Source organism: Rhinolophus ferrumequinum, chromosome 16 (assembly GCF_004115265.2).
Source record: "Rhinolophus ferrumequinum isolate MPI-CBG mRhiFer1 chromosome 16, mRhiFer1_v1.p, whole genome shotgun sequence".
NCBI lineage: Eukaryota > Metazoa > Chordata > Mammalia > Chiroptera > Rhinolophidae > Rhinolophus > Rhinolophus ferrumequinum.
Genome location: NC_046299.1, coordinates 21,777,233 through 21,803,919, shown reverse-complemented (window position 1 = coordinate 21,803,919; position 26,687 = coordinate 21,777,233). Strand labels below are relative to the sequence as shown.

Below are 26,687 nucleotides of genomic sequence, written 5' to 3'. Positions count from 1 at the left end.
GGACAGTGATTGATGGGCCCAGTTTACTCCGTGGGTCAGTCCAGACAAGGTGGCAAAGCCAGGCTAAGTCCTTCAAGGGTGGGGTTAGCTGGGGGCCCGTGAGTTGACTTGATGCTTTAATGCTCACAAACTACCCAAAAAGGCCCTGCCCCATCCTTGAATCCTAGGGAAGCTCAGAGAACACCTCCGTAATTGTACCTTTTTTTTACCTAAAGTTTGGGATTGTGGGGATGTGAGCTCTCTGAGGCGGGGGTCTTTGGCAAGGGAAAGAGTGGGCAGGAGAGGCTCGGAGGCTCTCTCACCACCTGGCCCCCACCCTAGCTTCCTCCACCTGACTCCACACCTGGCTGACCTGGGAAACCCCACTTCTGCTGCCTCCCTGGGACTAAATGGTGGAGAAATTCTCTCCGGGCAGTCTCCCACCCCCATCCATTTCCCTTCAGGCTCAGTTTACCGAAGTCCACTCTTCCCCGCCCCTACCCACACACCTGCTGGAGGGGGCCATGAGAATTTTGATTCCGCTCCTTCTAAGCCTAATACGAAGGCCCAGAGCATGCCCACGAAGGCCACCTATGGGTTCCCTCCACCCTCCATCCAGGGTCCTGATGCTCCTTCTCAGCCTGACTTCTCCCCATCCTAATAGAGCCATCAGCTTCCTTCTGTGATGGTTTTAGTGTTCACTCCAAATTCCCTTCTGACTGTACCAGCACTGACCTAGGAGGCTTCTCTGATGTATCAGTGGTCATCCAGATCCATTCCACTTGTATTGGTGTTGACCTTGATACTGGCTGTGATTCGAAGACTGTCCACCTAGAGTTCTGCTAGATTGTTTCAGTCCTTGCCCAGAATTCAGCTCTAATTCTTATCACTGTCCGTGTAGAAATTTGCTGGGGGCAGGGAACTCTCGATTTTTTCTCTCCTATAATTGCAATTTGTATTGATTTCTCATCATTTTAATGCAAACAACTGGAAAGGGCCTGGTGTAATAGGGACCCTGGGACTCACTGGAGATCTAAGATTGGTCTGGCTGTCAAGCTGACTTGAAACAAGGCTCGTCCATCCCCTGTCAGATGGCAGACTGTGGTCTTCTTCCTGGAGACACAGTGACCTCACTGCACTGCTGGTGATTCCCACTGGGGTCTGAGCAGTGTTGGTCGGGAGTGACCAGGGGAGAGGTCCTGGGTATAGCTCTAGGCTTAGGACCAACAGACAGCTACAACGAGCTGCTGTGTGCCTGGCTCAGAGGTGAGGGCTCCTGACATTCACAGGCTGAACGTCTACTTGAAAAGGCAAGGCTGAGGGAGGGAATGGGATCAAGTACTTGGTTGGGTTGTTGAAATCCCAGAGGGGTGTGGGCAGAGGTCAGAAATGGGGGATCAAGGAAGGAGTTGAGCTGGATGTGGAGGGAACTGCAGAAATTGGAGAGATGGCAAGGGATGCAGTGGGAGTCCTAGAGTGTGGGGAGGAGGGTGAGGGAAGGGCCGTACAGAAAAGGCGTGGAGGGGGGAATGGGTAAGTGTGGGTATACAGTCTCAGTGAAGGGCACAGCGTGACTGGGCAGGGGGTTCGTGCTTCGTGGAGATGGATCAAGGTCTTCCGCCTTCCCCATCTCTTTCTGAGCACCTGCCTGCTTGGGAGAAAAGCAGCTAGGAAATCTTTGGGGAGGACTCCTCAGCCCCAGTGGTCACCTATAGATGAGGATTGGATGGGCCACCTCCCGTCTTTTTTTTTGTTGTGGTAAAATTCACATAACATAAAATTCACCGTTTCCACATTTTAAAGTGTACAATTCAGTGGCATTTTGTGCGTTCACAATATTGAGCAACCACCACCTCTGTCTGGTTCCAGAACATTTTCATCACCCCAAAAGGAAAGCCTGTAAGCAGTCACTTCCCCGTATCCACTCCCCTGAATCCCTGGCAACCACTTTCTGTGATGGATTTGCCAATTCTGGGTGTTTCATGTAAATAGAATCACACTATATTTGTCCTTTTGGGTCTGGCTTCTTTCACTTAGCATAATGTTTTCAAGGTTCATCTATGTTGTACGAGGTCTGACAATTAAGTTCACGAACTCATCCTAGAAAAGGTGCTACATACCTCACTGCTGAATATCATCATGGTCACCTTTGAAGTACTTCCCTTGGGAAGCGATGCACCGACGCCAGCGCCTAGTCCACCCTTCAAAGCAATTTGGAACTCTTTTTCTGGAATGGCCATAGAGCTGTCATCGTATTACCCTTGATGTCCTGAATGTCATCAAAATGTCTTCCTTTCAATAGTTCCTTTATCTTCGGGTAAAGAAGGAAGTCATTGGGGGCCAGATCAGGTGAGTAGGGAGGGTGTTCCAATACAGTTATTTGTTCACTTGCTAAAAACTCCCTCACGGACAGTGCAGTGTGAGCTGGTGAATTGTCGTGATGCAAAAGCCATGAATTGTTGGCGAAAAGTTCAGGTCGTCTAACTTTTTCACACAGGCTTTTCAGCACTTCCAAATAGTAAATTTGGTTAACTGTCCAGTTGGTACAAATTCATAATGAATTATCCCTGTGATATCAAAAAAGGTTAGCAACATTGAAGTTCATGAACTTAATTGCCAGACCTCATAACATGTCTTCTTTCCTTTTTGTAGCTGAATAATATTCCATTGTGTGTATATATATATATATATATATATATATATATATATATATATGCCACATTTGGTGTATCCATTTGTCAGTTGATTGATACTTGAGTTGTTTCCACCTTTTGGTTATTGCGAATTTTGCTGCTATGAAAATGTGTGTGTAAGTTTTTGTTTGAACACCTGTTTTCAGTTCTTTGGGGTATATACCTAGGAGTGAACTTCCCATCTCTTCAAAGCTGGTACTTATTGAATTGGACATTTCACAAAGCCATTGGTTATGACAGCTGCAGGGAGATTGTCCCCCTCCAGGTTTGGCTGGGTGTGACATTGTTTCCAGAATCTCTTTTCCATCCTGGCTGAAGCTCCTGGCCCTGAGGGAAGAGCCTCTGCCTTTGGCCGAGGAGCCTTAATTCTTTGAGGTGGGCCAGAGTGAGCCACAGGAACTTTTCTGCAGACCCTGAACTTCCTCCGTGCTCTCTGAGGGTGGTGGTGCTGCAGTCCTACCTATTTTCCAGCCTTCACATTCTCTCTGCTACTTCCTGATCTGGTTCCTTATCCCAGATATTGCCAATAGCTGGCCTCTTTGCCTTCAGTTCCTCTTTTGATGCTGCCAGAGTGAGCTGTCTAAAGTAGTCCTTTCATCATGCCCCTCCTCTATCCACGGCCTTCAAGGTTATGACCCAGATTGCCATAATCAGATATTCAAGGTCTCAGTCCTTTGGTCAACCCACAGATATTCCCACAGCCCTTGTCTGGGCTCCTTCCTTGGTCGTCGCGATGCTTGCAGGTTAGGTGAGCTCATCCAGCTCTCCACCCCCAGTGATGCAGCATACAGGCCTGGAAAAGGGGGCTGGAGTCCTCTTCTGACCCTCCAAACTTCAGAGAGTCTGGGCCGAGACAGCCCCCATGTTGAACCCTGGACATGCCTTGTTGATTTTTAGTTCAGTCTGATCTCTGAACCCTGTATTGTTAATCATAACAATAATATTTTTAGCTACTGTGTGTTGGGTGGTTACTGTGTGCCATGTACTTACATGTAGATTATTTAGATTAATATCCTGCTGACAAGCTGCTGAGGGAGGTATCGTCACCATTTTATAGATGGGGAAAGAGAGGTTAAGTAACTTATTGCAGACTACACAGTTAGTAACTGATGGAGCTGGGATTGAAACCCAGGGCTCTCTGACTTTAGAGCTCACTGTTGTGACTGGTATACTATCCTGCCCCCATAGAATTCAGCCTTGGTGAGTTCTGTCTTCCATTGTGAGAAAGAAACTGGGGAACAATCTTCTGGTCTCTGGACAGAGCTCCAGAGGAGGGAGAGGGAGTACCAGGGAGGTTTTGATGCTCCTTCCCAGCCCCCTGCCGCATACACCTGCCCTGCAGGGTTTTTAGCCAGGTAGACCTGTCAGGCAGTTATTGGTCACTTTCAAAGGAACTTTCTATTTCTTTGGGCCAGTGTTTCTCAAAGTGAGGTTTTTCTATTGCCTGTATCAGCATTAGCATCACCTGGAAGTGCATCTAAATGCAGCTCCCCAGCCCCCAGGCCAGACCCGTTGTCTCAGAATATCTTGGGGATGGGGTCCCCAAACCTGCATGTTTAACAAGATCCCCAGGTCATTCTGATTTACCCCAAGGTCTGAGAACTAGCAAGACTGTGGGGCCTCAGAACAGTTTCATTCGGACACTCTCGGAGTTGGTGAGATCAGGCTTCTCAGAAGAGGGGAACCTGGAGTTGGATAGAGAAGATTTGGAATGGAGTTATAAGGGTATCTCGCTGAGGGCAAGGCAGCGAAGGTATGGAGGCAAGAAAATGCAAAGTGTGTGCAGGGCCAATGAGCAATTCCTCCCGCCTGGGGTGTGGGGCAAACAGGTCAATCTTTGAAGGTAGGCTGGGGCCAGATCTTGGAGGGCCTCTGATGTCAGAATGAACAGTTTAGACTTTGTCATGTAGGCAATGGGAGCCATGAATGGCTTTTGAGCAGAGGAGTGTAGTAATTTCATTTAAATACTAACAAGAGCAGCAGCAGAATACAGGCTGAGGGGAGGAGGGAATGATGCATCTTGAGCTGCTGGGAGGTGAGTGGCGGCTGCAGGACTTCTGTCTTAGGCCTAGCTCAAAGGGCTGGTGGGACAGCCAAGCTGACGACTCCATCTAGGAGTCATGCATCTGGAAGCATTTTTGACCTATGGCTCTGGTCAGCGAGGCCATTGCTCATCAGGCAAAAAAAAAAAAAAAAAGCATTTTTAAGAAGCCCAAATCTTGATCCTATGTACTATGTATGCTGAGTGGATTCATGTAGGTTAATTCATTTAATCTCCCAATAAATGTGAGATCGGTATTATTCCCATTTTATAGGTGAGAAGGTTGAGACTAATGGATGTGAAGAATTTTATCCCGAAACACTGAACTAGGAAATGGCAGAGCTGGGATTTCTACCCAGGATACTAAAGCCCATGAGGGAGAAAATTTGTCTTGGAGGGAATTTCTGCGTATTGGGGCCCTCTTTTCCCTGACCCTCTGGGATGGTATGTGCCCACTTCCAAGATGTGCATACTGGGGCCCAGGCATTGGCTCTAAACCACAGAGCTCAAGATGGAGGTAGGATGAGCAAGAGTGGTAACAGAAGGAGGAAGAGTGAGGGAGGAAGGAGGGCAGGAGCTTGTCGCTGCCCAGGGGACGCCTCCCCCCTGTGTGCCAGCTTGCCTGGGCCTCTTTCCTATTGGTCTGTGACTCTCTTGTTCTTGGTCCTGCACATCCAGGAGCTAGAGGATGAGGGGCTGCTTCTCACTGAGCCGGTTGCTTTGGCAACGCTGGGCAGGATGCAAGTGGTCTCCTTGGTAACACCTGGGAAACCTGCCTGCAGAGATAGAGAGAAGTGGACTGGCCAGCAGTCAGGCTGGGTGGTGCAGGCAGAGCCAGGCCAGACCACTGAGACCGAGGCTTGTGAGGAGGGTCAGGCTTACGGAATGGCCTGAGCTTCCTGTTGGCCATTTTTCAGAGGCTTTGGGAGCCTGCCTGGTGAGACCAGAGGTGCTAATGGAAGCCCAGGAAGTGGAAGGAGATGGGGGTGGGGGTGGGAAGGGGGGAGACTGAGTCCCTGGATGACAGATCCAGCTACAAGGTTTATTAAAATATGCTTATCAGAGGTCATTACCCAGATTCTGCAGCTTCGGGAAATGAGCAGGTGCTGACGCCTGTGGGGGGGGTGGGGGTGGGGGTGCAGAGAGAAAAGACGGGTTAGGAGAGGAGGAGGAACTAGGGCTAGTCACTGAGAGGCAGGTGGGAGGCCTTGGCTTTCCACTCTGGCTGCGGTTCTGGGTACAGGTGGGGCTCTAGGACTGAAGTTCTCCCGGGGTGAGAGTTGGGATTCCAGGGATGCTCTGATGGGGAGGGCTCATTCTGTGGTTTAACAAACGCACAGGAAGCATCAGCGATGGGCCAAATGCCCTCGTAGGCATGAGGACGCGGTGGTACGCAGAAACGATGAAGGTCCACTGCCAGGGCACTTCCCGTCCAGTGGGGGAGGCAGATGGGAACAAAAATGAATCAGAATACGCTAACAACTGCTAACATGCTGTGGGCTAGAGCCTGTGCTCAGCATTTTTACAGCTATTCTCTCATTTAATATTTAAAACAGCCGTGTGAAGTATGATTATTAACCCCATTTATGGATATATAAACTGAGGCTCAGAGAGGTGGAGTAACTTGCCCAAGGTCACATGGCTGGTATGTGATAGAGCTGGGATTCTAGTCAAGATAGCTCTGATTTTGCAGTTCGTTTTTTCTCTTTCATTCTCGTTTAATAACCCTTTTATTGTAGAGCAGTTTTAGATTTACAGAGTTATTGCAAAATAGCGTAGAGAGTTTCCACACATTCTACACTCAGTGTTCCCATTCTTTACATCTTACATTATTACGGAACATTTGTGGCCATGAATTAATATTGGTACGTTGTTATTAACTGATAACCGTACTTTATTCAGATTTCCTAAGTTTTCCCGAACGTTCTTTTTCTGTACCAGGATCCCATCCAGGATACTGCATTATGTTTTTTGTCACCGCATCATATATTTAGTTGTCATGTTTTCTCAGGCTCCTCTTCGTTGTGACAACTTCTCACACTTTTCTTGTTTTTGATGACCTTGGCAATTTTGAGGATTACTGGTTAGGTGTTTTGTAGACTGTCCCTCTATTGGGATTTCTCTGATGTTCTTCTCATGATTAGATATGGTTATAGGTTTTGGAGAGAAAGACCATAGAGCTGAAGTGCCATTTTCCTCACGTCATATCAACGGTGCATGCTGTTGACCTTGATCACTCGGCTGAGGTAGTGCTTGCTAGGTTTCTGCACTGCAAAGTTCAAGTTACACTTCCCCCCATTTCCATATTGTGCTCTTTGGCAGAAAGTCCCTATGCACAGCCCACACGTAAGGGGTGGACAGTTATGCTCAACCTCCTTGAGGATGGGGGACCCACTGCTTTAACTGCCCTGTCCAACGATTAATATTGCCTTAGTTACTTACCCAAGCAGTCAGTTGCTTTTGGGTAAGGACTGTAAAACAGAGCTTGACCTGGTCCTAGCGTCTGGGAAAGTTTATCTAAGGAAGTGATCTGAAAATGAGTAGGAGTCAGCTTCATGTTCCTAGGGGGGGTGCTCCTGGCATGTTGGGTGTGGAATTAATTATTCATTTAGCATCCCTACCCCTGCCTATTAAACGTCACTGGCCACCTAAATGGCATTGTGACATTAAAAAGATAGCTCTTTCATATTTTTAAAAGCACCCCAGAAGGGGCAGTCCCATCTCCAGTTGAGAGCACTGAGCTGGGTGTGCAGGGCATTGGCACAGGGTTCCTGGTAGCGGGGCTAGCACAGCCCCTGTGCCTGAGGACAGAGCTTAGGGCTGGCTCACCACTGCTGCGAAGTAGGAGGGGCTGAACCCAGGCCAGTGTAATCCCAGCCCTCCAGGCCAAGGAACTTTCAGCAGAACATCATTAAGCAGCCGCTCCCTTGTCCATGGAAGAAGCTGCTGCTCACAAAGGCTGTCTGTTTGGGGCTGGAGGAGAAGGACAGAGGACCCTTCTTGGAATGAAGGGAGAGGCAGGAAGTACGTCTGCTGGCTTACCTGGATGGTCTTCTTTGCTTCTGCTGCCCCCAGAGTGCCATCCTGGCTGCTCTAGAGGGACAGAAAAGGGAGAACATTGCAAGGGGAAGGTGCTGTCGTATGATTAGGGCGGTGGCAGTCCCACATGCTCCTGGCTTTCACCTGCATGTTTCACCCTTGACAGCCCCAGCCTCTGCCTGGTATCTGTTGAAAGGCTGATTCCAGGGGATGGCCAGGTTAGAGTGTGTGTGTCCACTTGGGGGTGTCCAGGTGCCCCTGAAAGCAAGGGGAGTAGGCACTTTGCCCTGATCAGAGAGTCGCTGCCCCCTCTGTGCTGGGCGTGGTGCTGGGTATGGAGAACTGAGAGGTGAGCACTGGGCATCGTCTGTCCTTGAAGTGCTCATAGGGCGACCTTATCCAGTCCAGACATCCGTCCATGTTGGCAGAAGGGTCCTGGAGCCCTTGTCCTCCTCTGTGTCTGCTTTCCTTTCCTTTTCTTTCCCTGATCTTCCCAGCAAATGCTCCTTTAAACACATTCTCCCTGAGGGAGAGGACTGGCAGGTGCTCAGGTGTGCCTGGGGCTGGTGGAAGGGTCTCGTATATACCAGAGAGATTGTTTTGTCCTCCCTCTTTTCTCAGCCCAGAGTTGGGGTTCTCAGCTCTAGAGAAGGGAAGTGACTTACTCAAGGTCATACAGCTGGATTGGATCAGGTGGTAATGAGGTCTCAAGGCTCTGTACTTACAGAATTATGCTCTCAGGAGCTGGGGCATTCGCGGTGGTGGTGGGGAGGAATGCTTTTCCCAACTGTGATACGTGCTGTCCCCAGGGCAACTCCTGGCAGGATTTAAACAGAAGAATGACAAGATCACTTAGCTGTCTTAGAAAGCTCTGGAGAAACAGAGGGGCAGGGGTGGGGCCAGGCTGGGGGTCGCTGCAGCCCTTTAGGGGAGGAGAGAGGTGGCTCCTGCCAGTGTGGGGCATCGAGCAAGGGAGGCAGGTAGATTGATCTGGGAGAGGCTTTAGAAGATTCTGACTCTGGGCAGTGGTCAGTGCGGCACCCAGGTGGCTTGGCATGGAAGAGCTTGGATATACTTGGGGGTTGGGCCTCTTGGGGGGACTAGGGTATGTGTGTGATGTGTGGGTGTTCCCTCGAGAGCTGTGTCCCATCCAGGGCCTCGAGGTCTTAGAGCCAGGAGGAGAGACAGGTGAGCCGGGTAGGGCTGGCCCTGAGCTCTTGGCTCCATCCCTACCCCCTGGGACACCGTCAATAATTAATGTCCCCTCTGCTTTTCACAGGTGGCTCCTGGGTGGGCAGAGGCACCTGCGGTGTGCTGTGCATCGAGCTTTCTGCTGGTGCTCAAACCGGGGGCCTTCAGTCCGGCGCTAGCCAGGCTTTCTCAGGTGGCTCCTCACTCCCTGTAGGGCCAGTCTCTCCTGCCTGCCCGCATACACACACAAACCATAAAAGGTGGCCATAAATCAGCCGGGACAGGCCAAGGCTGCTCTGGTTTTCCCAGACTCGAGATCAAAGCCCCAGACCCTCACCCTGGGGCTCAGTACTTATTAAATTATTAAGCCTTCGAGGGAGGGGAAAGCAGGTGGGACTGGATGGATGGCTATCTAGTAAACAGAATGCGGAAAAATGGGCTGAGAAATGAGGCAGCAGGTAGGAAAGGGGAAGAGAGGAGAGAGAAAAGCTGTGCCCTGGGCTTGAACACTTTTCACAGGACTGTCTCTTGTATTTGAATAGCGCTTAAATAATCCCCTCCTGCTTTCTCCTCCAGGACTTCGTTCAATTCCCATGACAAGGATTCATAGGCCCACTTGACGAGGAGAAACTGAGGCCCAAATTATCATGAGATTGTGAAAGTCCATACTTGTGAGTCCTGTTCCAGGCTCTTTCTCGGTCTCTTAATGGGACCTCTTTGAATCAACATTAGGTTAATGTCCATTCTTGACTCTTGCTTTCAGGATACAGACTGGGGTGAGTGAAAAAGCCCATCCTGATCCCAGTAGAACCAGCCAGGACCTCTTCCTGCCTCTGATTCCCCTGGAGTCCCCAGTTTCCAGGGACGAAGGCAGAGCTTGGACCCAAAAGAATGCCCTTCCCTACCTGAGGTAACAGGTTCTATCCCCAGCCCCCAATCCGGTTATTCTCAGGAAAACCCTTCTTTTCCTTGCAGCTTTATTATGGTATAGTTGACAAAATTGTAATATATTTAAAGTGTAAAATCTGATGATTTGATATATGTATACATTGTGAAATGACTCCCACAATCATATTAATTAACACATCTACCACCTCACATAGTTACTTTTTTTTTTCCTTAAATATACCCGGAAGTGGGACTGCTAGATAATGTGGTAGTTCTGTTTTTAATTTTTTCAGGAATTTCCATACTGTTTTCCAAAATGGTTGTACCAATTTACATTCCCACCAACAGTGTTTAAGGGTTCCCTTTTTCCTGTGTCCTCATCAATGTTTGTTATCACTTGTCTTTTTGATAATAGACATCTTACAGTTGTGAGATGGTATCTCATTGTGGTTTTGATTTGATTTCCTTAATGGTTAGTGACACTGAGCACCTTTTCATGTACCCGTTGGCCATTTGTATGTCTCCTTTGGGGAAACGACTACTCAGGTCCTTTGCCCATTTTTTAATTGAGTGATTATTATTTTCTTGCTATTGTTCCTTATATATTTTGAATAGTAACCCCTTATAAGATGTATGGTTTACAAACATTTTCTCCCATTCTGTAGATTGCATTTTCATTTTGTTGATTGTTTCCTTTAGTATGCAAAAATGTTTTAGTTTGATGTAGCTTCACTTGTTTATTTTTTCTTTTGTTGCTTGTCCTTTGGGTGTCAAATCCAAAAAATCATTGCCAAGATCAATGTCAAGAGCTTTACCCCTGTGTTTTCTTATAGGAGTTTTATGGTTTCATGTCCTATGTTCAGATCTTTAATTCGTTTTGAGTTGATTTTTATATATGGTATGAGTTACGGATTGAATGTATTTCTTTTGCATGTATATCCAGTTTTCCCAACACCATTTATTGAAGAGACTATCCTTTCCCCATCTCGGCACCTTTATTGAAAATTAGTTGACCATATATGAGTGGGTCTATATCTGCACTGTCTATTCTATTCCATTGATCTTTATGTCTGTTTTTATGCCAATATCATACTGTTTTGATTACTATAGCTTTGAAATATAGTTTGAAGTCACGAAGTGTCATGGCTCTAGCTTTGCTCTTTTTGCTTTAGATTGCTTTAGATACTCAGGGTCGTTTGTGGTTCCATACAAATTTTGAGATTGTTTTTTCCATTTTTGTGAAAAATGCTATTAGAATTTTGATAGGGATTGCATTGAATCTCTAGATTGCTTTGGGTAGTATGGACATTTAAAAAAATCAGTTCTTTTAGTCCATGAACATGGAATATCTCTCTATTTTTGTCTTCTTTAATTTCTTTTATCAATGTTTCATAGTTTTCAGTGTACAGATGTTTTACCTAGTTGGTTCAATTTATCCCTAAGTATGTTATTCTTTTTGATGCTATTGTAAATGGGTTTATTAATTTCTGTTTTGGATAGTTTGTCGTTATGACTGTTGTATGCTGATTTAGCATCCTGCAACTCTACAGAATTCGTTTATCAATTCTAACAATTTTTTGGTGGAGTCTTTAGAGTTTTCTATATAAAGGTCATGTAATCTGCAAACAGACAGTTTTACTTCTTTTCTGATTTGGATGCCTTTCATTTCTTTTTCTCGCTTAAGTGGCTAGGATTTCCAGTATTATGTCCAGTAGAAGTGGCAAGAGTGGACACCCTCTCCAGGGCTGGGGCTGGCAGATTCTCTGGGGCTGAGGAGATCAGCCAGATTCCCAGACCCTGCTGTGGAGCAAAGAGGATGGAGGAAGTGCTGGGACAAGGCTGGGAGTGACCAGGAGACCACTCACTTGGAAGTTTCTGCATCAGAGAGCAGCCCTCATGGAAACTGGGGCTCTGGTTGCATGACATTCCTCTGGTTCCTTCACTGCAAATGTGAAGGTACCTGTTTTAGGGAGTTTGGGTTTCCTTGTCTGGTCCCCAAGTTGAGGTTGAGTTAATGAAACAAAATATAGGAAGAATCTGGATCAGCTTTTGAGGAGAGTTTCCCAAGATTCAGGACTTGAACTGAAAGTGGGGGTTTACTGTCTGGTGCTAAGGTTTAGTTCCCAGGGCACCAGGTTCTATTTTGGGGTGAAGGTGCCATTTCTGCAGGCAGGATTCTGGCTTGGTATTGAGGTGCCTGTTTTAGGGGTTTGAGTTTCATGCTTGGGGTGAGGGTTCCATTCCTGGAAGGGAGTTTTCACTTCAGGGTTCAGGGTTTATGATTGCAATTGAGCTTTGAGTCTTGTGTCCAAGAATCCATTTTGGGGCTCTGTATTCTAGGATTGGGTTGAGGTTCCCGTCTTGGGCTTGGGATTTGATTATCAGACTGGAGGTCTTATGCCTTGGGAGGAAAGGAAGAGCTAGATGGTGCCCTGGAAATGTCCGCCGAACTGGACCCCCTTTTGCTTCCAGAGAAGACTTTCTGGGGCCAGAATCAGAGGAATGGGCCTATGGGCTCATGAGCCGATTATTGGGAGGCCCGGGTTTCAGCCCTTCCTGGATGTGAGACAGAATAAATCACTTGTAAGCTCTAGGTCTCCATCTGAAAGCTTGGCCAGACAGTGGTGTTGACTCTTAAAGCACCATCCGAGTTCGCTTGATTCCCCCGAAACGTCACTAATGGTGGGCTCCATAGGCACTGGCGGCCGTTGCTTAGTGAGTCAAATCTAGGATGACAGCACTCAAGCCGTCCCGGGCACTGCCAGCTTGGTCCCGTTAGTGCCAATTGGATCTTAACTTCTGCTGAGGGACCCCTGGGGAGAAGGAGGACACATGAAGTAGGATATGTTAAATCTGGGTCCCTGGGGCTTGGTGTGTGCCACAGGCTGGCGGGAGCTGGGCCACGCTGGGCCAACAGCTTCCCTCTCTAGTGGGCCAGCTCTCACATGGCCCGGGCTCTGGGTGCAGACGTGCTGTAACCGTGATCTGAAGGGCCCTGGCTCTCTCCAGGGTGCTCTGCAGAGCACTTGTGGCGTCCTTTCGTCTCCAACCTGGCTGGCACCCAGCTGAGAAACATCTGTCTCTCTAGAGGGCCACCCTACGCCCCTCGCCGTTTTTTCTCTCATCACCTCAATGTGGATCCCACTCTCAGAGAGCCAAACTTGCTGGGGAGAAAAAATTCCATTATATTTGTCCCGGCCTTTCAGCTTCTTGAAGACCTGGTGCCTCTTTCTCCGCTGGATCTTGCCCCAGATCTCCTAGAGGTTGCTGAGACAGGTGGTCTTGGCTGTATTTCCTGGAAGAGCAGCCTAGGGTACAGCTGCATGGACATATCCAGGGCAGCCTCCAGGTTGTGTGTGCCCACCTCCCCAGAGCCACCCAGCTGGCTGCTGGGCCTTGAAGAGGGAGTTCCTGTCCCATGTCCTCCTATCCCCCATCCACTCCTATTGCAGGTGGATGTTCCTCTTTTCGGGGACAGCAGTGAATGGTGCAGAGCTGTCAGGGGTGAGGCCACACAGGGACTTTCCAGCTTGGGGACAATTTCTCAAATGTTCCAGAAGAACTTCTCCTTTGGGATGGAGCCCCTTCTTTCCCTGTGACCCAGGAAACTCAGGCATGTGAGAAGATGGGGGAGTTTTCTCTGTCACCAAATCTGTCTCAGGAATGTAGGGGTAGCTCTGGGCCTGCAGGGACCCCCCCCCCCCCCGCCAAGCTCCACTCTCTGGGCCTGGTCAAGGTATAAGATAGGATGAGAGGCCTGGGGGTACCATTGGGCTATGGAAACCCAACCCGGACATTGAACTCTGGTGTGGCCCAGCAGGCCTGAAGAGTTCCCCAACAGCATCTGGGGAACGTGGGCCCGTCAGTCATATGAGGACAGAGGTGGAAAGGCAGGCATGGTGGAAGGCACTGAGGTTGAGGCGTGAGCTCTGGAGTGGAGTCAGACTTTGTCTTTGCTAACTGAGCTCCCTGGAGCCAGAGGCTTACCTTCTCCATACCCTAATTCCTTCTCAGAGATAATGCGGGGCTAGTAATAAATACTAGTTATTATTGCCATCATTAGGCTCAGCCTTCAAGTCCCAGCGTAGACATCACTTCCACCAGAAAGCCTTCCCTGACTGGCCGGCTAGGTTAAATGGCCTCAATGTCATCTCCCACTGCTGCCCTGTTCTCCCCTCGTAGCACTGATCATACTAGTTGTTGGGGCCTGTTTCCTCATCAGTATCTTTTACCGCCTGACTTGTTTATCGTCGTATCACTACTACCAATGCCTGGCACACACAGTAGGCACTGAAATAAATGCAAGAATGGACTGATTCTGGGGAAGTCAAACTTTTCTTCCATGGGCGCTTCAGGGCTGCTACAGCCCATTTTCTTTGTCGAAATGGCATTTCCTGAGCACCAGGCTCTGGGGCCAAGACAAGAGAAGCAGTATGGAGCCATTGGTTCACTCATTCATTCCCTGATGGCATAGGAGTTCTTTGGGTGCCAGGCCTTGTGCCAGCCTCTGGGGCAGATGGGTCCCTGCCCACATAGCACTTGTGGTGCTGATCACCGGGGTAAGGGAGGTTGGAGGAGAGGAGGGCGGCTGTTAGGCCGAGAGGAGTCAGACAGGGCTCCCAGGAGGAGGGATTGGTTCAGAAGAACGGTCAGGAACTTTGTATGGATACATATGGACGGGCTTTCTCTTGGGGGTGGGCAGGGGGCAGATGGAGGAGCTGGAGCTGCCCATGTATGGCACTAAGACAAGGCTGGTGGATGACAGTGTGGCCCCAGAGGGTGCACGAGCCTTGGCACTCATGCTGAAGTGCCACTGATCCTAGCTGTGCCACCAACACACAAGTGACCTTGGGCAGATCACGTCACTCCTCTCAGATGAGAACTGTGATTGCTTCCTCTCAGGATTGTCAGACCACAGTGACAACGCACTTTGTGAAAGGAAATGGCCCAGGTAATGGAGGGGTGGAGGGGCAGGGCCTGCAGGGTTAGGCTAGAAGGCAGGTATGTGTGAGGCGCCCCGGTGGGAAAACAGGAAGGCAGTCCTGCTTCAGGCTTCTCTGTTTTGTAAATAATTAAATTCTTATCTCAGGTTTGTGGTGTCCACACTGCAGGAGGCAGGTGGGGGCAGCTGGGAACAGGTGCTGTATTGTCCAGGAAGTGGTGGAGTCCTTCCCTCCCTTTCCCCCGCTCCTGGCCTCCTGGTCCTGGCAGGTAGGGTGCGGGTAAGAAGGAGTCTTCCTGTCACCGGCTGCCTCACTGCTTCCCTGCGTCCCTCTCTCTTTCTCCTGCTCTTCGTGTTCTCATCGTCCGCTGCCCTTTCACGTTCCCAGCTCTGCCGACACAAAGGACCACTTGCCCCTCTACCCCCAGGCCCCACGCCCCCTGATGCCATTACCCAGTGCCTGCCCCACATTGCTGCCCGTTGAAATCCTTCTCCCTCCCCAGTGGCCCTCCTCCTCGAGTCCCCCACCTTCCCTCGCCTCCCCAGGTCTGCCCAGCTCTTGAGGGGCTTCAGGGGAGCACTGACCTCTCACTCTATGCTCCAGAGACAGTCATTTTTTTTTTCTTTTCACTTTTAGTGCTTAATACTGAGAATGTGAAGGTCTGTTTAGTCTTGTCCAGCTAACATAAACCAGCCGGAACTGGGCCTTGGCGGGGACTGTGCTGTAAGTTCCCTTATTTGGAATGAAATTCATTGTTTTTCACTGGAAGAAGAGTGGGGGCTTTGGGGAGGCCCTGCTGGAACCCCTCTCAGGGTGTGGCCTGAGTGGCCCATCCAAAGGTCATCAAGGTATCTGTGACACCGAGGCTGGCCCTAGGACACCAGCCACAGCAGTGCCTCAGGGATGGAGACAGCCTGGAGTCATGTTGTCTAACCATATCCTTTCACAGGGGAGAAACTGAGGCTCAGAAAGAAGGGACCTGCCCAGCCTCACGGGGCAAGTTGAAACAGAAAGAGATCTAGAATGCAGTGCTCCTGACTCCGTGGCTCTGAGATCTCTGCTGTGCCAGGGCGCCTCTGGCATAGGAACTGGTGGGGATGGGGCTGCAGGGTGGGATGGGGGCACTGATGAATCTGTCTGGAAGTGGCCTGCATTCTGGAATCTTCCATGGCTGCTGGGGCTAAGCACAGAGGCCTGGGGCAGTGAGTCCAGGGGAGGGGACATGGAAGAAGAGGACGGGAAGAAAGGAAGAAGGGGGTGAGAGGAAAGGGAGAGGTGGCTGAGGGGTCCAGGAGAGCTAGGTTCTGGCCCCAACTCTGCTGCTGTCACTGTCACTTTTTATCTCAAGTGCCTTCTTCCCCACCTGTCCTAGAGACTCTTCTCGTAGGGTGTGTATAGGATAAACTGAGGTCAGAGTGTGCCTTGCCTGTGATGAGCTGTGTGACCCATCCTCTCTGTGCCCAGGTTTCCCCTCCTTGTAAAGAGGGGTGTGGGCTCTTCACGAGTGCTCTGCATGAGCATGAGCTTTAAGAGCAGAACTTGGGTTCCAGCCTTGACTCTGACGCTTATTAGCTGGGCTGTTAATTAGGGGCAGAGACTTCAAAACCTAGTGGTCTAGTGGAAGCAGTGAAGACACCAACTCATATATCGAAAATACCTGGACCTGAGTGCCTAATACATAGAGTGGGGAGTGGGGCAGGAAGCAGGCAACCATGTGGCCTTGAAGCTGACCTTGAAGCTGCACAGCTTCCACAGGCTGGCCTTGGCTTTCGTGGCCCTGCTTCCTTAGCTCTATCCTGGACCCCTACTCAAAAAACAGCAAGTGCATGTTTAGATGTTCTTTCTAGAGAAAGTTCCCATTTAACATTAAATTTTTTTCTCTCATTTATTCACTTATTCTTTTCACAGAGAACACCAAGCTGGGACGTAGAAAGCTGTAACTGACCAGCTTAGGCATTCCTGAGACTGGAAAAGGAAAGATGTTAGGAAGTGTGGGCCTGAGAAATCCTAACTAGAAAGCCTCTGGTGCTGGGGAAATTAGGGCAGGAGACATGGCATTATTCGCTGTGAGTATTCCACTCATTGCTCTGTTAGCAGTAGCACTAGCCCTAGTACCCAAGGCTGTTTGTAAAGGTGCATTAAACATTTGCATCTGCGTGCTTAGGGAGGCACTCATTTACAAAAGATCGCCTTGTTGCCAAGAGCAGATCACCAGCCAGTGAAACATTAAACACTGCATTAAAAGTGGAAAGAGATGATATATGGACCAACAGGCCCCAGGTGTGTGGAAGTGGGAGCCACTGAAGGCTTTAGATTTGCTTCTTGGATGGGTCAGTCTAGCTGCCCTGTGGAGGATGGATTTAAGTGGGACAAGACGGGAGCAGGGAGACCAGTTATGATGGGAATGTAGCTGTCTGGGGGAAGGATGCCAAAGCCTGAACTACAGTTTTGGTGAAAGAGAGTGGGGGACACATTGGAGACACTGGCAGCACTGGTAAATGAATGATGGGGTGGTAAGGGAGAGGGAAGCTCCAAGATGGTGCCCAGGTGGCTGGGAGGATGATGATTACATCAGGGCCCCATGCAAGAGAGGCGGTTGGACGGGAAGATGGTGGGTTGGGTTTTGGGATGTCAGAGGAGCCCTGAGGCATTCTGGGGGAGATGTGGGTTGGCAACTCCAGGTGTGAGCTTGAAGCTCAGGGGAGAGGTCATGGCTGCCACCTGTTTCAGCAATGGGTACCACTTAGACCTTAAGAGTGAATGAAGGATCCCAGGGTGGACAGAATGAAACCATGAAGGAGTTGTCAGAACAGTACAAGGGGAACGAAGAAAGGGCAGGGACCAGACAGGGCAAGGGAAGCCATGGGAGTAGAGTCTAGAGGTTATGATATGGCATAGGCAGTTATTCTCAGACCTTAATGGGCCTGCAGGTTGCCTGGAAGCTTGTAAAATGCAGGTTCCTGGGGCCCACCTCCAGATAATCTGGTTTAGTAAATCAGGGGGTGAGTTCTTGGGATCTGCTTTTCAAACAAGAATTTTAGGCGGTACTAGTATGAGGGATCCATGGACCACCTCTTATGAAACACTTGCCCGGGGGTCACTTGACTCCTGGGTCTTGACCTTGGGCAAGTCCCTTGATCTTCCAAACCTCTGTTTCTTTGTCAGTAAGTAGGCGTACTAGTTCCCGACTGACAGGGCCACCACGTGGATTAAGTGAGGTCACCACTGTAGGTCATGTGGCTCAGGACCTGGTCCACAGTCAGAGCTCAGTACACAGTAGGCACTTCTTGTTTATTATACATGTTTGAAGATGGCAAGCAATGGGACAAGGCAGGCTGCTGACTGCATAGGTGCGTCAGTCCAATGGGGGTTACTCTCCGCCTGGCGTCTGGCCCTTGGCTGAACTGGCCCCAACTTTCCATCTCCTAGATGTCTCATCTGAATCAATAGAACTGGGGGCTCCTGGCTCTTCTAATCAAGTTCGCAAAAACTAACACATCAAATCAGAGGTCAGTTTATTACTTCTCAGTGAGAAATTTACTGTGAGATGGACTGGACAGTATGTTGACTCCTTGGCACCTTCCACCCTGCGAGAAGCTACTTGAGTGCAGGGAGGAGTTGAGGACACAATCTGAGCATTTAATGCCTTCTGAACCCTGCCCAGGCCGCTTCACCAACAGGGGAATGCCTGCCACGTGGTCCCAACACGGGCCTGCCTGGCCGTGCTCCTATGGGCCCCGCCATGGTTTGCTTCAATGACACCCCCTTTTCCCTGATTCCTCTGCATCCAATGAACACGTGTTATCTTTAGGCTTGTTAATACCACCAGTCAGATGGTCTTTAAGACCCACCAACTCTGGGGCTGTTTCACCTCTTGAGGGTAACTTGGCCTGCTCTGATTCATGACCAGTCAATTTCATAGACTAAATTTTTGGGAAAGCCTCTTGCCAAGTGCCATGGGGGGGGGGCACCTCATTGTGGCCCCCTCCCTACTTGCTGCCCATACAGGGTTTTAAGGAGGGAGTGAGTTAAGTCAATGATGACCCATCCATACAGAGGAATACTTTAATGTTATCAGGTACTGCGATTAAAAAAAAAAAAAGGTATATTTTTAAGAGAAAACAGCACATTGCATGACGCACAGTGTACATGTTATGATCCTGTTTGTATTTAGAATATTATAATTTTCTTGCATGACGCACAGTGTACATGTTATGATCCTGTTTGTATTTAGAATATTATAATTTTCTTTTCTCCCTCCTCCCCTCCTTTCCCTCTCTCCTTCCCTTCCTTCCAACTAATATTTATTCAGTGCCTACTAAGTGCCAGGCTCTGTTCTCGGCGCTAGGATATAACAGTGACCAAATTCCCAGTCTTATAGAGTTACACTCTTGTAAGGAGAGACAGACTTAAAAAAAAAAAAAAAAGGTGCCATATGGGATGTCAGATGGTGATAAGTGCTACGGAGAGAAATAAATCATGGGGTGTGTGCGAGGTGATCTGTGGATGTTTACATTTTTAAATAGGTTGGCCAGAAAAGGCCTGAGAGCATTTGACAATGACTGGAAAGGTGACAGGGTGAGGGATGCAGATATTTGGGGAGAACTCTCTCTTCTGTGGTTTGAAACCTTGATATCCGTCTGTGCGTCTGCTCATCACTCACCCTTTCCTTTGTCTGTTCAAACATAGACCTAGGCTGAGTGGATGCCCACCCAACTGTTACCAGTGGCTACCTCTGGGGAATAGGCTGGGGAGAGAGTGGTATGGAGGAATGAGATACTTTTCTTTTTTACTCCATATTAGTTGGTACTATTTTATTTAATTTTTAAAATAATAAGCATGTATTACTTTTATATTTTAAACTTTTTAAAAAAAATGAACTTTTATATCCCCACTTCTCCTAAAAGAGAGGGTGGTCTGCAGAGAAAAGTCCCTGCTTTGACAAGCTGTACGGAGGAATGAAGGCGGTATTTGATGTAATTATGCCTGGTGCCAGGACAGGGCTAAGTAGCCAAAAAGTGCAAACTAAAAATGAGTGGAATTCAAACAAATCCTGATTCGCTCGCCTTACTGGGAGTCCCTGGGAGTCAGGGCCAGGCTTCTACCTCTTATGCCTCTGGAGACTGGTGGGGTCTGGCTCCTCTTCATAGAAATTGAGGAACTCCTTAATCTAGAAGACCCTTATCTAGAATCTCCTTATCTAGAAGACCCCAAATCCTCCTTAAGCCTGCATGTGGTTTTGGACCTCCTGTCTCAGACATCACACTGCACCGTCTTCATCATTTTTGTCACCATTTTAAACTGCTACCAGTACCAGCTACAGATGCTTTAGTAACAGTTTATTGCTTAAATTATAGGAGTAATATACCCTTTGACCAACATCTCCCCGTTTCCCACACCTCTCAGCCCCTGGCAACTATCATTCTACTCTCTGCTTTTATGAGTTTGACTCTTTTATATTTCACATATAAGTGAGGTCATGCAAGATTCCTGATCTTTCTCTGGCTTGTTTTACTTAGTATAATATCCTCTAGGTTCATTCATGTTGTCCCAAATGACAGGATTTCTTTCCTTCTTTTCAAAGGCTGAATACTATTCCATTGTGTATATATACACCACATTTTCTTTATCCATTTATCTGTAGATGGACATAGTTTGTTTCCATCTCTTGGCTATTGTGAAAAATGCTGCAATGAACATGGGGGTGCAGATATCTCTTCAAGGTAGTGATTTCATTTCCTTTGGCTATATACTCAGAAGTGGAATTGCTGGGTCATAAGGTAGTTCTATTTTTAATTTTTTGAGGAACCTCCATAATGTTTTCCACAGTGACCGCACCAATTTGCAATCCCACCAACAGTGTGCAAGCATTCCCTCTTCTTCACATCTTTGCCAGCACTTATCTCTTGTCTTTTTTATAATAGCCATCTGACAAGGTGTGAGGTGATATCTCATTGTGGTTTTTATTTGCATTTCCCTTATTGAGCACCTTTTGATATTCTTGTTGGTCATTTGTATGTCTTCCTTGGAAAAATGCCTTTTCAGGTCCTTTGCCCATTTTTAAAATTGGTTTATTGTTATTATTAATTTTTTTACTATTGTTTGAGTTTCCTATATATTTTGGATATTAACCCCTTGTCAGATGTATGGTTTGCAAATTCTTTCTGTTATTCCATAGGTTGTCTCTTAACTCTGTTGATTGCTTCCTTTGTTGTGCAGGAGCTTTTCAGTTTGATGCAATCCCATTTGTCTATTTTTGCTTTTGTTGCCTGTGCTTTTGGGATCACATCCAAAAAAATAATTGTCAAGACCAATGTCAAGCTTTTTCCTTATGTTCCAGTAGTCTACAGTTTCAGGTCTTGTGTTTAAGTCTTTAACCCATTTTGAGTTGATTTTTGTATGTAGTGTGAGATAAGGGTCCAATTTCATAATTTGGCATGTTTCCCTAATATCCAGTTTTCCCACTACCATTTATTGAAGAGACAGACCATCCTTTCCCCATTATGTGTTCTTGGCACCCTTGTTGAAGATCAGTTGGCCATAATGCTTGGATTTGTCTGTGGGCTGTATTCTGTGCCATTGGTCTATATGCCTGTTTTTATGCCAGTACCATACTGTTTTGATTATTATAGCTTTGTTATAATTTCAAATCAGGAAGTGTGATGCCCGCAGCTTTGCTCTTCTTATTCAAGATTGGCTTGGCTTTTTAGGGTCTTTTGTGGTTCCATGTTAATTTTAGGATTGTTTTCTATTTATGTAAAAAAAGCCATTGAAATTTTGATAGAGATTGCATTGACTCTGTACATTACTTTGGATAGTATGGACATATTAACAATTAGAATTCTTCCAATCTGTGAATACAAGCTATCTTTTCATTTATTTGTGTCTTCTTCAATTTCTTTCACCAATGTTTTATAGTTTTCGGTGTACAGATCTTTTACCTTCTTGATTAAATTTATCCCTAAGTATTTTATTCTCTTTGATGACATTGTAAATGGGATATTTTTTCTTAATTTCTTTTTTGGATGGCATTTTGCAGTTGTCTTGCCTACATATAATTTGACAGCATTTTGGCGAGGGGGGCAGGAGGCAAGAACCAGTCTTTAATACACTCTTTCAAAGCATTCAATTTAGTTTTTTGTTTATATTTTTTAAATAATTGTGGTAAAATATACATAACATAAAGTTTACTACCTTGACCATTTTTAGGTGTATAGTTTAATGGCATTAAGTACAGTACGTTCACACTATTTTGCAACCATCATTCACCCTCCATCTCCAGAACCTCTTTCATTTTCCCAAACTGAAACTCTGTACTCGTTGCACAATATACTCATTACCCCTTCCTCTAGCCTGGCAACACCATTCTACTTGCTGTGTCTGTGAATCTGAGTATTCTAGGTACCTCATATGAATGGAATCATACAGTGTTTGTCCTTTTGTGATTGACTTATTTCACTTAGCATAATGTCCTCAAGTTGCATCTATATTGTAGCATGTGTCAGGTTTTTCTTCCTTTATAAAGCTGAATAATATTCCATTGTTTGACATACCACATTTTGTTTATCCATTCATCTGTTGATGATGGACCCTTGCATTGTTTCTATCTTTTGGCTATTGTGGATAATGCTTTTATGAACATAGGTGTACAAATATCTATTCAACATCTTGCTTTCAGTTCTTTGGGGTATATGCCCAGAAGTGGAATTATTGAATCACATGTTAATTCTATTTTTAATTTTTTGAGGAACTGATTCAACTTAGTTCTTACAGAAAAAATAATATTCTTTCTCCATATCCTCCGTTCACACCTATATTTAATGGATTTTTAAAAACAGCCTTATTGAAGTATAATTGACATATAATAAATATATCACGTGATTTATAATGTACAATTTGAATTGTTTTGACATATGTATACATCTGTGAAAACATCAACACTGTCAAGTCAGTGAACCTGTCCACACCCTCAAATATGTGCCTTTAGTAACCCCTCTCCTACTCCTCCCTCTTTCCACCCCCCGCCCCATACTCAGGGAACTACTGATTTGCTTTCTGTCACTATGGATTAGTTTGAATTTTTAGAGTTCTATATAAATGGAATCATGCAGAATGTACAGTCTCTTTTACTCTGGCTTCTTTCACTTGGTATCCTTAGTTTGAGGTTCATTCATGTTGTGGTGTGTAATAGTTCATTCTTTTTTATTGCTTAGTGGTATTCCATAATGGGGTGTACAATTTGTTTATCTGTTCACCTGTTGATGGACATTTGGGTTGTTTTCAATTTTGTGCTATTACAAATAAAGTTACTAAGAATATTTATATACCAGTCTATGTATGGACATGGATTTCCTTTTCTCTTGGGTAAATACTTAGAAATGGAATGACTGGACCGTATAGCATGTGCATGTTTAACTTGTAAAGAAACTGCCAAACTGTTTTCTAAATTAGTTGTACCATTTTACATTTTCACCAGCGTACAAGAGTTCTGATTTCTCCACATTCTCACCAACACTTGGTATGGTCAGTTATTTTAATTTTGGCCATTCTAATAGGTGTGTAGTGGCGTCTCATCATGGTTTTGATGTGCATTTCCCTAAGGACTAATGATATTGAGCATTTTCTTCATGTGCTTATTTTCCATGTGTATATCTGCTTTGGTGAAGTGTCTGTTGAAATTTTTGCCAATTATTTTTTTTCCAGTTTTATTGAGATGAAATTGACACATAACATTGTGTAAGTTTAAGGTATAGGACTGTGTAAATATTTTGCAATATTTATATATTGTAAAACGATTACCACCATAGCGTTAGTTATCACTTCCATCCCTCCACATTTCTTTTTTTTTTGTAGTGAGAACATTTAAGATCTACTCTCTTAGCAACTTTCAAGTATATGATACAGTATTGTTAGCTGCAATCACCATGCTGTACATTAGATCCCTAAACTTTTAAATCTTATAACTGGAAGTTTGCATCGTTTGACCAATATCTCCCCATTTTGGGGAGATATTGGGGGTCAGGGGTGACCCCCAACCCCAAGTGACCACCATTCTACTCTGTTTCTCTGAGTTTAACTATTTTAGATTCCACATATAAATGAGATCATACCATATTTGTCTTTTTCTGCCTGACTTATTTCACTTAGCATAATGCCCTCAAGATGCATCCAATTTGTCACAAATGGCAGGATTTCCTTCTTTCTCATTGGCCAATTATTTTTTATTGGGTTATTTGTTTTTTCTATTTTTTTTGAGTTTTTAAAAAATATATATGCTGGATTTTCTATTAGATGTGTACTTTGCAATGATCTCCCAGTCTGTGGTTTGTCTTTTCTTTCTCTTAAAAGAGATTTTTGATACTTTTTATGTAATAGTTAAATCAATGACAGGGGTTCCTGGCATAGGAACCAGTCATAAGCAAGTTTAGGGATAACACAACTTCTCATATTGAGCATACAGTTCAGCTGGAGGGAGCAAAAGGGTATGTGGGGACACCAGGGAAGACCCCACCAGTTTTGAAGATTCTGTGTGCTGTGGCATCAGTCATAATGTTTCCCAGAGGGAATGGAGCTCATCATTATGTCTGAGCTCCTTGTTTTTATTTGAAGTGGCAGTGTATCCAATGAAAAGAGGACATATTCTAGCTCCCCCTGCAGCTTGGTGTAGCCATGTGACTACATTGTGGTCTGTGAAATGTAAATTAGAATTGTTGGGCTTTGCTTAAGGCTCCTTTGCTTAAGCCTCCTTTAAAGAGAGGCAGATAGCTTGATTTTGTTTTTTCATGCTCCTCTTGCTTCCTGCCTGGAATGTGGACAAAGTGGCTGGACCTTCAGCAGCTGTCTTGAATCATGAAGCAATCTTGAAGTGTCATGTGGAATGACGGAGTAGAAAAATAAAAGCCCAGGTCCCTGATGGCTATAGAGCTGCCACAGACTTCTTCTATGTGAGAGAAAACACCTTATGTGTTTAAAAATCCATGTGTTAAAAAAACACCTTATGTATTTATTTTTGGTATTTGTTACTAGCAACCAAATGCATTTCCTAAAGGAATTTGGTTAAATTGGCAATAGCTCACAGGGAAGTCAGCTCTATAGCATATATATTTACATCACTGAGATCAAACTGTTAGAATATTTTTTACCCCTGCTTTTCATATTTATCTTTGTCATTACTACTGTTTTCTCCATCATCACAACCTTCTTTACCTTTATTGTCCTCCTCTTCATATTGTCATTGTGAAGAAGAATCATTTTCATTATTGTAACTATCTTTGAGAAGATGTACTTATTGATGGAGGGTTGTTTGTGTGTAAAATGTATTTCTCTTGTTAACTGTTCTATTGGGGGGTAAAGGAAAGGGAGTCTGAGGGAGGGTTTGTCATTGAGGAACGTCTGTGGATATGAATGGAGTTGGTACTCAGATCTAGCGCAGCTTCAGTGCTCATGGTGGAGCGGCCATGTCAATCATTTCTGCCTGGCAAATAGCCAGCATGGGGGAAGCCCGCCAGGGATTGGGATGGATTTCAGTCTTCTGCCGGGGTTGGCTGTTGGGGCAGGTCAGAGTCAGCAGTGCCTGTAAAGAAAGGCGAAGGAAATGAAACTTGATGGCGTAAGAAATAAGAAATGATTGAAGGCTCTTGAGTAAAGGAGTAGGTGGTTTGTGTAGGAAGGACCGGGATGGGTTAGAGGGGACTTCAAGGTCGATAGGCCACTGAGGAGGCTCTCATGGTGGCCCAGGCAGGGGTGCTGAAGGTCATGTGTTAGGCGGGTCATGTACTAGGCAGTTAAGTAGACCTTAAGCAGTTAAGAGGGGATTAAACATAAATAACAAATAAATAAGTGGATAGATAATTAATTTAATTGTCAGAGGAAATGCCTGTGTGAGGAAAAATTGAGAAGAAGCAGGGAGAGGCTGGGTGAGCCATCAGACCTCAATGCAAGTGTGACCCTGAGTGAAAGAGAGGGGTAAGGAAGAAAGGAAGTTTGGTGGAAGCATTTTAGATTGCAGTGTAGTCCCAAGGAAAGGCCTTGGGGAGTCCCCAGGCCCAAGCCCCGTCGCTGTCAGGGAAGTCCCATGTACCCCAGGAATGGGTCTGCCTCAATGTCCTTGCCCCACTCGGTCACGGGCTAGAAGCAGCTGTGGGAAGTGTGGCCTTAGAGCATACACTGGCATGGATTTGAGAGCTCCAGAGCTGCGGCACTCAGTCGCTTATGCTCCCAGTGGTGGGAGCTCTATGGGGAGAGGGATGACGGGGGTGGGGATATGAGGCAGGTGACTGCTGCTGTCTCAGGGCTGTCATTGCAAGTAGCAAATGCTGACTGTGTACCGGCTGAAACAGTCAGGAGCTGCACTAGCTCGGATCACAGGAAGTCCAGGGGTGGATGGATTTCAGGGTTGCTTGAGTAAGGACTCTAAGATAAGGTCAAGGATGAGGTACCTTCCATCTCTGCTCTGCCTTCGGTGGGTTGCCTTTCTTTTGGACTGGTAGTTACGTGGCCATGACAGTCCCAGGAACTGGATACAACAGTATCTAAAGGAAGCACGACCTATCTCCTCTGCTTCTTTCAGAGGGGTCTCTGAAGAGTTCCCACTCTGCTTTATTGGCCGGGAGGGGGTCACATGGCCATTCTTGACCCAGTCGCTGGCCAGGGGAATGGAACTGTTGTGACTGGCTTATTTGGGTGGGTCGCAACCCTGGCTGCACATTGGAACCCTGTTGAAGAGCTTTTAGAAGCACCCGTGCCTGGGTCCCACCCTCAGAGTGTCTGTATTAATTGATCTGGAGCGGGGACTGTGCATGAGTAGTTTGATAGCCTCCTTAGGTGACGCTAATGTGCAGCCAAAGTGGAGAATCACGATCATCCTGGAGCGGAATAGATGCTGGGGCGTCAGCCGCTTGTCCATTACTGCCA

General features: G+C 46.5%; 1 protein-coding gene across 4 annotated transcripts in view; it reads left to right on the top strand.

Moving 5' to 3' along the window:
* NEURL1 (neuralized E3 ubiquitin protein ligase 1) overlaps positions 1–26,687 on the top strand; it is a 69,446-nt gene that overhangs the window by 2,403 nt on the left and 40,356 nt on the right. The window contains exon 1 of one of the 4 annotated variants that reach the window (XM_033130673.1): positions 9,755–9,853. The exons of the other annotated variants lie outside the window; for them this stretch is intronic. The gene's annotated coding sequence lies outside the window, so the exon portion shown is untranslated. Of the gene's footprint in view, positions 1–9,754; positions 9,854–26,687 lie in introns of those variants that run through there. 4 annotated transcript variants of the gene reach the window in all.